General features: G+C 40.7%; 1 long non-coding RNA gene across 7 annotated transcripts in view; it reads right to left on the minus strand.

The window, feature by feature from the left end:
• The window catches only part of LOC127487775 (uncharacterized), a 66,905-nt gene that overhangs the window by 35,973 nt on the left and 17,306 nt on the right, over positions 1-13,626 (minus strand). For 3 of the 7 annotated variants that reach the window (XR_011383041.1, XR_011383043.1, XR_011383038.1), the window contains exons 4-5: positions 4,125-4,264; positions 2,151-3,390 (exon numbers count right to left, since the gene is read on the minus strand). This is a non-coding gene — a long non-coding RNA (uncharacterized lncRNA). The remainder of the gene's footprint in view (positions 1-2,150; positions 3,391-4,124; positions 4,265-13,626) is intronic. The other 4 variants (XR_011383044.1, XR_011383042.1, XR_011383040.1 and 1 more) reach the window with 4 other exon arrangements.

A 13,626-nucleotide genomic window follows, 5' to 3' on the forward strand; every position in this document is an offset into this window, starting at 1 on the left:
GCCGGATTCTGTCTGGGTTGCTCCTCTTCCAGTCCAGCTCTCTGCTGTGGCCTGGGAGTGCAGTGGAGGATGGCCCAAGTGCTTGGGCCCTGCACCCCATGGGAGACCAGGAGAAGCACCTAGCTCCTGGCTTCGGATCGGCGCAGCGCGCAGGCCATAGCCCCATTTGGGGGGTGAACCAATGGAAGGAAGACCTTTCTCTCTGTCTCTCTCTCTCACTGTCTAACTCTGCCTGTCAAAAAAAAAAAAAAAAAAAGAATTCAGTGTAAACAGAGTTTTGCTCTTTTAGTTTATTTTAGCTACTTGTACACAACATGTTACATGCGTAATACACAAAAAATTAGGGATCAGTGTGTAGGTATTGTCTAAAAATCTATTAATAAGCGGAGGAAATAGGAATATGGACCAAAAAAAATTATGCCATCTGATACCCTTAATCTTGGCACAGATATACCACCATGAGACAGGAGATGACACTGTAATAAAAGTGCCTGCCCTGAAGCCTGGAGTCCTGAGTGTGAAGCCTGAGCCTGCATTCTAAGAGCCTGTGAAAAGAGACAAACAGCTGACTTGAGCTTCCTCTATTGTCACGTGAAGATACCAATGTGACTATCATAGGGTTTTGTGTGGACTAAATGGGATAAATTGTATAAACACTTGGAGAAATGCCTTGCACATGTGGAACAGGATTGTGATAGATGCTGTCCTTTTTTTATTTTTTTTACAGGCAGAGTGGACAGTGAGAGAAAGAGAGACAGAGAGAAAGGTCTTCCTTTTCCATTGGTTCACCCCGCAATGGCTGCTGCAGCTGGTGCACCGCGCTGATCCGAAGGCAGGAGCCAGGTGCTTCTCCTGGTCTCCCATGGGGTGCAGGGCTCAAGCACTTGGGCCATCCTCCACTGCACTCCCTGACCACAGCAGAGAGCTGGCCTGGAAGAGGGGCAACTGGGACAGAATCCGGAGCCCCGACCAGGACTAGAACCCGGTGTGCTGGCGCCGCAAGGCGGAGGATTAGCCTATTGAGCCGCGGCGCCAGCCCAGATGCTGTCATTATTAATATTATTATGGGCAGATACAGGATGAGACAATGGTCCGCCTTTCGCATGTGTAACATGTTTCTAACTGAGACTTGCCCAGCTTAATCTACTGAACATATATGTCCTGCTTTCCAAAGGTCTCTATCCTGGGCTTTGGATTAATACAGCTGGCTACTTGAAGGACTCTTTCTTGGATGTTTTAATTAAAAAAATCTTGTATTATTTTCTCTTAAAGCCTTCTACTTTCCTGGGCACCATCATAAGTATGTCACCTATGCTAAGACATGCACACGTTATCTTAGACATCTCGTTCTCTCTCTCACACAACGATCAAAACACAAGTTCTGTTCATTCTACTGCAGGATGTTTCTATTTTGAATTTTCCTGCCAAACTCACCAGACCTAACACAACCTTCTGCCAGTCTCCTCTTTCCCATTCTTGCTCCCTCTTCCTCTCCCCTCCTCTTTTCCTTCCTTCTTTTCCTTCATTTTCCTGATCCTTGAGTAAATCAAGGTTGAGAAAGACAAGCTTGGGCTACTACACAATTTTTTTGAGATCTGCCTTGTAGGAGCCCAAACCTGCAAGTATGTTACTTGTATGTACTTTCTTCATAATATGTAAAGTTTTTTTTTGTCTATCACACTGTTAAATACACAATAGTTATGTCCCCAGAAAGATCTGTTGTACTTAAGAGATCACACACATTTCCCTTTTCTCCACCCGTACCACTGACTCCAATTACCTAGCACTTAACAGACACTATAATGGTCCTTGTGACAAATCAGGAAGTAACACTGATTTTTTATTGTTTTTAAAAGAACACTAAGCTGTCTCCATTTGCAAAAGTTTGCCATTTCAAAATTTTAGTTTGTAAAAGACTGAGCCCTTTAGAATTGGCTTTTTATATTCAACATAATTCTGAAATAGTAATCCATATTGTTGGACATAACCTTGGGGAACACAAAAATTCATGGAAAAATAGACTTAAAAGATAAATACAAAAAAACCATTTATTCCTCAACAAAAAGGTCTATAAAGTTCAATATATTTTAATTTATTTAAGAAGTAAAGAGACAGAGAGAGAGAAAAACCAATACAGTCTGTTGACTCACCTTCCAAATGCATACAAGGCTGTGACTGGGTTTGCCAAACGCAAGAGCTGAGAACTCAGTCCAGATCTTCTGTGTGGGTGGCAGTGCTCTGACCAGTTGAGTTATCACTGCTGCATCCCTGGGGTCTGTCTGGGCAAAATGCTGGAATCGGAAAGTGGAGTTAGGAATCAAACCCTGGCACTCTCACCTACCTAAAGACACTGTGGTAAGCGATGATACCTGTCAGGTAGTCATCCCCAAAGAACTGAGTCCTGGGAATTGAACCACATCAATGCAGTCCTTTGTTTGTTTGTTTGTTTGTTTTTACGTTATTAATGACAGCAAGTTGAGTACTCCTTAAAGTGTTCTTTAAAATCATCTATTATTTTTCACTTTATGTTTCTGTGTGGGAACAAACTGTTGAATCCTTACTTAAGGTATACTAAGCTGATCTTCTGTATATTAAGATAATCGAAAATGAATCTTGATGTGAATGGAAGGGGAGAGGGAGTGGGAAAGGGGAGGGTTGTGGGTGGGAGGGACGGTATGGGGGGGAAAGCCATTGTAACCCATGAGTCGTACTTTGGAAATTTATATTCATTAAATAAAAGATAAAAAAAAAAAAAAAGATTAGCAGACAAAAAGGAATCACAAGGAGCCCGATTAGGATCGGAAGGTGGCTGCCTGGTGAAGCCCCATAGAACTTGTCACAAAATCGTCCTTTGATGAAGGGAAAGAGCAGGAGCATTGCCATGGTGGTGGTGGTGGTGGGGGCTCTCTGGTGAACCATTTTTGCTCATTTTCCTGCTGACGTTTGGCTCGCTTTCTCCAAATACTCTCACAATACACACATGTTGCCCTCAGAAGCTGTTGTGGTGACCTTTGCTTGTGACCGGTCTGCTTTTCTGCTGACTGGGCCGCTTCCATCTCTTGGTTCCATTCCTCAAAAAAAAAAAAAAAAAAAGAATATTTCAGGATCTTGAAATCATTTGTTTAAAATTTCCATTGAAGATGCTCTCTTCCGCAGCTGATCTGGGCACAACAGGTTTGGCACCCATAGAATGGAAAGTTCATTCTGTCTTAATTTTTCAGTCAGGATTCTGTAAACTGAAACTGTTGACATGTCTGTGGTGTTGGCCATGGGTTCTGTGGTTGATCACTGGTTGTCTTCAGCTAGGGCATGGAACTTGAACTTTTCTTCACACTTTGATGTGGATGGTCTGCTGCCACAGGCTTTGTCTTCAGCATCATCTCATCCCTTCTGAAAAGGAGTTACAATAATTTCTTTGTGACATTGTCCCCCTAGAGTTTTCATAAAGCATCAATAATTTCAATGCTCTTCTCTCCTCCTTGAATTAGGGATAGGGTAGATGTTTGTTCTTGCTTCCATTTTAGCAGAATTCATGTTATTCTAAAGGAGCTCTTTTTAAGCTGATCCTTCTTAATGCCTCAAACTGTGTTCTGTCCCTGCCTGCTATACCATGTTAACACGAGTTAATTTTGGCGGGAAATCCATGCATAATTATTTCACAATATGTATTTTCAGTGGATATTTTGAATACCTCTCATAATTCTTTTTTGTTCCATTGAGAAGATGAGCCTTGGAACGCCTTTATTTCTGTATTCTATATGTGTTTGAAGATTAACTTTACTGTGATACAATTTCTAGACATTAGAATACACTAATTTTAGGTGTAGTCTTTAATGAATTTCATCAAGTATACAAATAACCACTACGATAGCAATGATACACAAAATTTTCATTACAAAATAATTCCTTGAACCATTTTTGCTTAATACGAATTTTTAAATTATAAACATTAAGGCCAGCGCTGCGGCTCACTAGGCTAATCCTCTGCCTTGCTGCGCCGGCACACTGGGTTCTAGTCCCAGTTGGGGCTTCGGATTCTGTCCCGGTTGCCCCTCTTCCGGGCCAGCTCTCTGCTGTGGCCCAGGAGTGCAGTGGAGGATGACCCAAGTACTTGGGCCCTGTACCTGCATGGGAGACCAGGAGGAAGCACCTGGCTCCTGGCTTCGGATCAGCGTGGTACGCCAGCCGCGGCGGCCATTGGAGGGTGAACCCACAGCAAAGGAAGACCTTTCTCTGTCTCTCTCTCTCTCACTGTCCACTCTGCCTGTCAAAAAAAAAAAAAAAAAAAAAAAACCAGAAATTATAAACATTAGAATATCACATTATATCTTTGAAAGCCTCTAATTTTTATTTCATTGCAACTGGAGTCAATTTTAATGTTTAGGGGATTTTGGAGGATTTGTCAAATGAAGTTAACATTTCCTGAAAAATAAGACATCATTTATAATTTATAACTATGAATAATATATTTTAATTTGCCTATGGTAATTTTCTTCTACTTCCTAGACATTGCTATTTAAGGGATTTTTTTATTTGTCATATATAGTTTGGATTTTGTGTTAGGGATATAAATATTTTGATGAACTAAGAAAAATTAGGCTTATTTATAATTATACCTTTTCTTGCCTAACAGAAAATGGAAGTTGAGCCATTTTTCCATGAATTGTGGAGTAAGCAGTACAATAGATTTCCTTGTCTCATTTTCTAACTTTAATTTTATAATGTTTTTAATTTTTTGTCATTTTTGTACTGTTTAATTTATTTGCTATAAAATCAGTATAAAGTATAATCACAAGTTTTGGAGACTTGTAAGAAAAAACAATCACCTTTATAATGTTCTTTCTCAATCTTTTTATTATGAAATATTAAAAATATTCTCTGAATTATTATCGACCCTTTCTAACATGCTATTTACAAAACAGTAAAATAAAGTACCTGAATCACCTGAACTCCACCTGGTAGAATGTATCTATGATACATTTGCATGTCACAAACTCCTCCTGATAGGATTTACCTATGATACATCTGCAATAAAGTTCACACATGCATGCTCATAGCAATGTGCTCCGTGGCCCCAACACAAACACACAACACTTGGCTCTCTGGGTTTGATTGCCGGTATTTCAATTATGGCATTATTATTTTCCTATAATTTTGAGTCAGACAGTCAAGTACTCCAACCTTGTTTTCTTGTTTGAAAATTTAGACAGCAAAGCAGGAAGCAAGATGTGGATAAGACTAAAATAATTGAAAACAGTAAACTTTGGGGCATTCTGGAAAATTAGTCATTGCCCAAAATAAGTTAAATGTTACATGATTATTTTCAGAATTCTTGCCATTAGGACATCTTTAATGCAGCTTTAATCTTAGGTGTCTTTGTTGGATTCTGATTATATTCAACTTGATAATCTAAGAAGTATTTAGTAAAAATCATTTTAAACATCAGAATATTTGGTTAATTTAAAGGTTCTGTGTATCCGTCTTCAGGTCATAGTATATCATATAAAAAAATTTATCATTGCATACCCAACTGAAGACTGTAATTATTTTTAGCTTTAAAATGTGTATTGAATTAGTGGTGTGGGGGGGGGGCATGCTGGTTCTTTCCTCAAATGCCCCCAAATAAAAGAACTGAAGTAGGCTACACATGAGCGACAAGGACCCAACTACTGAAGCCATCACTGACTGCCTCCAACCGTGCACACTAGTTCGAAGCTGGAATCAGGAGTGGAGCTGGGACTTGAATGTAGACACGCCAACATGGATGTGGGCATCCACATCAGTGTCTTCATTGCTATACTTATGTCTGCTCCCAAACTGTCCTATTTTGACATGAGAACACTGCAGTGCTTCGAGACACAACTCTAAACTTCAGTAACACCTTAAATACCTGTAGGAAAGGGTTTTAGGAAACATGACTAAAAAATAAGATTAGGGTGTGAGTGGACTTAGGTTGAACACTTATCAGGTTTTGATCTATCTGCTGTATATTTGAAACTTGTGGGGCTGGCACTGTGGCTCACTTGGTTAATCCTCCGCATGTGGTGCCGGCATCCCATATGGGCGCAAGTTCTAGTCCTGGTTGCTTCTCTTCCCTTCCAGCTCCCTTGCTGTGGCCCGGGAAGGCAGTGGAGGATGGCCCAAGTGCTTGGGCCCCTGCTCCCGAAAAGGAGACCAGGAGGAAGCACTTGGCTCCTGGCTCCTGGCTTTGGATCGGTGCAGCGGTTGCCATAGCAGCCGTTTGGGGAGTGAACCAACGGAAGGAAGACCTTTCTCTCTGTCTCTCTTTCTCACTGTCTATAACTCTACCTGTCAAATAAATAGATAAATAAAAGAAATTTGAAAATATAAATAATTTATCTTTAAATAATATATAGGGATGGTCAAGAAATTCATACTATAATCAGGTAGTTAATAATTGGCGTAATAATCCACATAAACACTAAATATATTTAGTTTAAATTTATTGTGGGGCAGATAGAGTCTAGTTGTTAGGACTCCAGTTACCATACGCACATCCCACACTGGAGCACCCGAGAGTTCTGGCTCTCGAATCCAGCTTCCTAATGATGAGACCCTGGAACTCATATGGGGATGGTTCCAGTAGTTGTATCCCTGCCACCCACATGGAATATTTGGATTAAGCTCCTAGCTCCTTGCTTCAGTCTGGCCCAGTTGTGGCTGTTGTGGGCCAGTGGATGAAAACCAGTGGATGAGAACTCTCTTTCTCTCTCACTCTTTCTCTCTCACTCTTCCTCAAGTAAAAATAAATATATAAATAAATATTTCAAAGTCTTTAAATATTTAAATATTTACTTATAGGCAAAGTGTAGAAAGCCCGGTAAAGTCAATAAAAAGGTATCAGAATAAATACAGAAGTGTAGCAAAGGTTGGAAACCACACAATCAAGGTATGAAAATCAATTGAATTTCAGCAACTAATTGTAATTTTATTTATTTATTTGAGAAAAAGAGGGAGCTTACTCCCCAACTACTAGGAATTCAATCCAGGTCTTTTATGTGGGAGGAAGGAATCCAATTACTTGAACTATCACTGCAGCCCTCAGGATCTGCATTACCAGGAAGCTGGAGTCATAAACAGAAGATGACATTGAACCCTGGTACTCTGATAGGGGTCTTAACTGGCATCTTGATGCCCACCCCTGGAATTGGAAATATAACAAAACATTTAAAATAGCATCAAGAAGCAGGCATTTGGAGATGTCCATCATTAAGGTGCTGCTTGGGATGCCTACATACTATACTGGAAGTGCCTAGATTGAGTCCTAGTTCTGCTATTTCTGGTCCAGCTTCCTGCTAACATGCACATTGGGAAGCATCAAGAGGATTACTCAAGTACTTAGGTTGCTGCCACCCATGTTGGGGACCCACACTGAGTTGCTGGCTCCTGGCTTCAGTCTGGCTAAGCCCTGCCCACTGTGGGCATTTGAGGAGTGAACCAGTGGATAGAAGACCTCTGTGTCTCTTCCTCTCTCTCTCCAACTCTACCTCTCAATAAATAAATATAAAATCTTTAAAATAAAAGACCATATACAAGGTGACCTTTCATGATCTTTGTCTTAGAAAATGTTTAGAATGACTCTGTTAGCCAATTGAATAATAAACATTTAAGTCAATAACAAAAGTCAATATAAGTAGTCTATTTACAAGCCAACATTGCTTTGATATAACATTTTAGTGATATTTATTATTTTTAATTTTTTAAAAAAATATTCTTTTAGTAGAAGAGAGACAGAGTTTTTTTTTATTATTTAATAAATGTGAGTTTACAAAGTGCAACGTTTGTATTGTTGTGGCTCCCCCCACAACCTCCCTCCCTCCTGTGGCCCCCCCCCTCCCACTCCCTCTCCCATCCCGCCCCTCATTGAGTTTCATTTTCAATTACCTTTGTATACAGAAGATCAACTTAGTATATACTAAGCAAGGATTTCAACAGGCTGCATTCACACAACCGCACAAGGTATAGGGTATTGTTCAACTAGTAGTGTTGTTTTTAAGTTTCATAGTAAAACACATTAAGGACAGAGATCCTACATGGGGAGCATGTACCCAGTGACTCCCGTTGTTGATTTAACAATTGGCACTCTTATTTATGGCGTCAGCAATCACCCGAGGCTCTTGCCATGAGCTGTCTAGGCTATGGAAGCCCCTGGAGTTCACCAACTCTGAACTTGTTTAGTCAAGGCCATATCACAGTGGAGGTTCCGTCCTCCCTTCAGAGAAAGGCGCCTCTCTCCTTGATGGCCTGTTCCTTCTGCTGGGGTCTTGTTCACCAGGATCTTTCATTTAGATTGTTTTTTGCCACCGTGTCATGGCTTCCCATGCCTGTGAGACTCTCATGGACCTTTTAGCCAGATCCGAATGTCCCAAGGGTTGATTCTGAGGCCGCAGTGCTGTTTTGGGTGTTTGCCATTCTATGAGTCTGCTGTATGTCCTGCTTCCCCGGCAGGATCATTCTCTCCCTTTTAATTCTATTCTTCATTATTTGCTTACACTGGTCTTGTTTGTAAAATCTCTTCGACACTTACCCTATCTTTTTTGATCAGTTGTGTACATATACTTATCACTTTACCAAGTGCGCTGACATTGGTACATGTCTCCTTGATAAGATTGAGTTGAAATCCCCTGGCACATTTCTAGTTCCACCATTGGAGGTAAGTCCTAGTGAGCCTGTGCCGAGCTATATATCTCCTCCCTCTCTTATTCCCACTCCTATGTTTAACAGAGATCACTTTTCTGTTACTTTTTAAACGCCTAAGAATGATTGTGTATTGATTAAAGAGTTCAACCAGTGGTATTAAGTAGAACAAACCAAGCAACAACAACAACAAAATACTAAAAGGAATAAAATTGTAAGTTGTTCCTCAACAGTCTAGACAAGGGCTGATCATGTCATTGTCACTGATAGTGTCCATTTCACTTTCAATGGGTATCATTTTAGATGCTCGTTTAGTTGCCATCCATCAGGGAGAATATATGACATTTGTCCCTTTTGGACTGGCTTATTTCACTCAGCATGATATTTTCCAGCTTCCTCCATTTTGTTGTAAATGCCTGGATTTCATTGCTTTTTACTGCTGTATAGTGTTCCATACAGTACATATCCCATAGTTTCTTTATCCAGTCATCCGTTGGTGGACATTTAGGTTGCTTCCATGTCTTAGCTACTGTGAATTGAGCTGCAACAAATATTGAGGTGCAAATGGCTCTTTTTTTCTCCTCTTTAATTCCATTTGGGTAAATTCCAAGGAGTGGGATGGCTGGGTCCTGTGGTAGTGCTACATTCAGGTTTCTGAGGACTCTCCAAACTGGAGAGACAGAGTTTTATCCACTGATTCACTCCCCAAATGCCTATGAAAATCCACAGAGCTGTAGCCAGCTGGAGCCAGGAACTGGCAACATAATCCTTGTCTCCCAGAGTGGTTGCAGGCACCCAATTACTTGAGCCATTACCACTGACTCCCAGGGTCTGCTTTGGCAGGAAGTTGGAGTCAGGAGCTGAGGCTAAGAAACAAACCCAGGTATCTGAAAAGGAACATGGGTATTTTAGCCACTAGGCCAAATGCCTGTTTTGTAGTATGTATTTTTAGCAAGCTTAAGTTCAAATAAATTGCTTTGGACAAATTAGCTCCTGAGAGTTTGCTCTCAAAATTGAAAATTTTTCCAGTTTTGGGTTCATTTTCTGACCAGGACCCAATTCCTTAGCTGGAACTACCAAAATTGTCCTCACAAAGTTCACAGAAAATGTGCATTATGAAAAAAAGCTGTGCATGGATTTCAATTTTAGGGACTAAAATAAACTTAATTTTTTTTCTTGTGTGGCTTTGAAAGAGAAACAGAGACAGATATAGGGAAATATTTTGTCTGCTTGTTCACTTCTAAATGCCTGCTACAGCAAAAGCTGGGTCAGGCCAAAGCCAGGAGCCTCGAGTCTCCTATGTGGGTGACAGGGACCCAACGACTGAGTTATCACCACTGTCTCCCATGACACCCATTAGCAGAAGCAGGAATGAAAAGTGGAGCTGGAACTGGAACCCAGGCATAGTAGTAATGGTTTAATGGTACTCCTAAGGGCTAGAAGGTGTAAGTGTATCAGAAAGTGAGCCCTGTTAGTAAGGACAACCAAAAATAACATCTCTGTGAAGGACCTTGGGATGGGTGCCCCTACTTCAAGGAAGCCATAGTTGCTAGGTAGCCCTAACAACTGAGTTCAGTTCACCCTGATTGTAATAATGACTTTGTTAATGCAGCCCTTCAAAGTTTTAAACCCTCCCCACATTCCTTCTTCCACAAAACTCAGACTTGATGTAGATTACTCAAGTAACTGCTCCTTGGTTTAACACTCTATGTGTCCACAGATGACACCCTGTGGACCACACTGGAGTGTCACAGATGTCACCCCTGTGGAACAGAAGACAGTCTCTCACTGCTGAAACAACTCTAGGCAGATCCATAACCTGCAAGTGTTCAAACCTATCTCTCCCTCCTGAGTTTGATTAAAACTTGCTCTATTCATGAGGTTATCTTACATGTTTCCCAGAATGTGCTATCTTGGTCTCCCTTCTCTAAGCCCAAAGATATCCAGGGTGAAAGAACTCCCAGAAGAGCAAGAACAAGGCTTGCTCCCGATCACTTCTCAACAGGCTTCCTCGGAGTCGCAGTGAGAACCGCTGTTCCTTTAAGGACTGTGGATGGACACATGTTTGCTGCACCACTTACTGAGAAAGTGTTGCAGGAGATAAAGCCATGTGTTTAAATTGGCAAGTGATTTAAAACATTCATATATTAAAATGAGAGTTAAAATGAACACACACTTCTCCTAATGTTTTCATGAAGAATAGTGATCACATTGCATTTTGCTTGCATTTTTATGTTTACTTATTTTATTTTAGCAAACCATTTCATATTGTATCCCTGGACTGGCAGAAGTTATTTTTACCCAATCACTCTGTTAAGACATTCATGAATCATGAAATTGTGAAGTTCTATCACTTTCCATAGTTGTAAATTTTTTAAAACAGCACAGGCTTACAAAATTAGCTTCTCATGCCTATTTCTCATACAAAAATGTTCAGTGTATTTGCTCAGCTACATTTGATTAGATGAATTCTTGAGAAACAGGAGAAGATTGCCTATATCTGTACTAAGAAGGCAGCTGGAGAGTGGGATGACCCCCGTGGAGACTCCCACCAGTTCCACTCTCATCAACTATTAAATACTGCAAGTTAGCCTGAACGATTCCAGTCACAGACAACCTTACCTTCTTTTCATTTATGACAATAGCTGCCAGAAAACACTGTTGTGCAGAGAATTAAATAGTCCCTTACAATTTGACTACCTTGATAGAAAGGCTCGCAACATGTACTTAGAAAACAAGCTCATCATTGGACTCCCTGAATCCTGCTGTCTTGAGATAGACCAATTAATGATCTTCCTACAGCAGGATTTGGTGTCAGAACTGGGCTTCACAAAACCCTCCAGCAACCAAACTCTTGTAGTAAGATTTTAAAGAATGTCATCCTAAAAATACCAGCTTCTGCAGTGGACACTGACGCACAGATGCCCAGACCTCAAATCACAGTGCTTGGGATCGAGACCCCCTATCCCCACCCCAACCCATCTGCAATCTTCCAATCTGTCTTCCTGCCAATGCACCTAGGAGGCGGCAGAAGGTGGCCCACGTAGTTGGGTCTCTGCCATTCATGCTGAAGATCTGAGTGGAGTTCGTGGCTCTTGGCTTAAGCCTGGCTTAGTGCTGGCTGCTGTAGTTGGTGGGCATTTTGGAGTGAGCCCACTGGATGGAAAATTTCTCTCTCTCTCTCTCACTCTGCCTTTCAAATAAACAATTAATAAATAAACATTAAAACTGCCACTTACCAACCTAGCTAGATTTTTATGTTTTCATCAGTCCACACACCCTGAATGCCTTTAATTTTGTGAGAGAGCTATTGTGCTCATAAGCAAACCAATAGTCAATGTGCTAATTCAAGTGCTAGCACAGTTGCAAATATTGACAGATACCTGAGGGTTTCTGCTAAACACTTCAGAAGGTAGCCATTGTGAAATATGGATAACAATGTAAACATCTGCTGCTTGAACAGCCTAAAAAGAGAAGTTTGAACTAATTTTTACTTTCAGTTCACAGTGCCCGAGCTAAGATATTTTAAGGTATATTGCAGAGATTGTATCTGTGCCCAAAGTGTTGGCTATTGTGAAAAATAATTTTTTAAAATGTGAAAGGATTAACACCAACAATCTCCATTTTCTATGGAATATTTGCTATTGTTTGAATGGAATTTAGTTATTATTGTAAAGAAAGCTTTACCATGAAAACATACAGATTGCTTTTGCCTCACATATGAAAATGGACTTTAATTTTCTGTTTGTTGAATGGAGTGGAAGGATTTCTCGACTTGGCATCGTTGATACTGAGAAGAGAATATGGGATAATACACATTGCTGTAAGTATATGTAAAGGCTTCTGTTCTCTTACTGAAAATCTTTAACATCTGGGCTTACCCAGGTCTTAGGGAATCAGAAAGTCGGGGGGAGGCCCAGCAATGAGAGCTTCAGCGAGCTGTGCAGATGACTCTGAAGCCCCTCTATTGTGAGATGCCCTGATCTACAAGTTGCTGCATTTTCCCAGGCACTTCTCAGTATTCAAATCAAGTCCACGAAAGTGAAAGATACCCACTAAAATATTATCTGGTAAATTTTGTCACTCCTGTCCTGTGGCAAAAATCCATAAAATTTTCAAAGTAGGCAGTGAGTGGGCACATGGTTTACATTAGCTGAGAAGCATATAGAAAAACACTAGGTAGGGGGGTAGGTCTGGTGCTGTGGAGCAGCGGTTTAAAGCTCCAGCCTACAGCACCAGCATCCCATATGGGCACCAGTTCGAATCTCGATTGCTCCTCTTCTGATTTAGCTATCTGCTATGGCCTGGAAAGCAGTGGAAGATGGGCCAAGTGCTTGGGCCCCTGCACCCATGTGGGAGTCCTGGGAAGAAGCTCCTGACTCCTGGCCTCGGATCAGCTCCAGCTCTGACCTTTTTGGGTCATTTGCGGAGTGAACCAGTGGAATGGAAGACTTCTCTCTCTGTGGCTCTACCTCTCTAACACTTTCATATAAATAAAATAATTCTTTAAAAAAAAAAAAAACACTAGGGAAGTTCCCTAGATGGAGAGAAATACACTTCATCTGACCCGCAAGGGCGATAAGCAATTAATCTCAGGTACTCTTGGATGTGTCTGCGTCCTCCCCATCCAAGTAAACCAGATCTTGGACTTTTTAAAATGCTTCCATGGAGACAATAGTTTGCGTATAAACTTTAAAAGCAACATCAATTTTTAAAGATCCGACAGAGCCACATTTCATGTGCTCCAGGAAGTATGCGAATCTTTTACATTGGTGACATTGTGATCCAAAATAAACAAACTAATTCGTATTTGATTATTCCGGCATCTAATTGAATTCAGAAAACTAAATTAGATGATTTAATGTGCATTATGCCTTAAGGCTGATCTTTGAAGTGGTTTCAATGTCAATCATCAAGACAACAGAGAAAGCACTAGATTTCTAGAAAAAACAAAACTTCAGAATAAAA

Source organism: Oryctolagus cuniculus, chromosome 16 (genome assembly GCF_964237555.1).
Source record: "Oryctolagus cuniculus chromosome 16, mOryCun1.1, whole genome shotgun sequence".
Lineage (NCBI taxonomy): Eukaryota > Metazoa > Chordata > Mammalia > Lagomorpha > Leporidae > Oryctolagus > Oryctolagus cuniculus.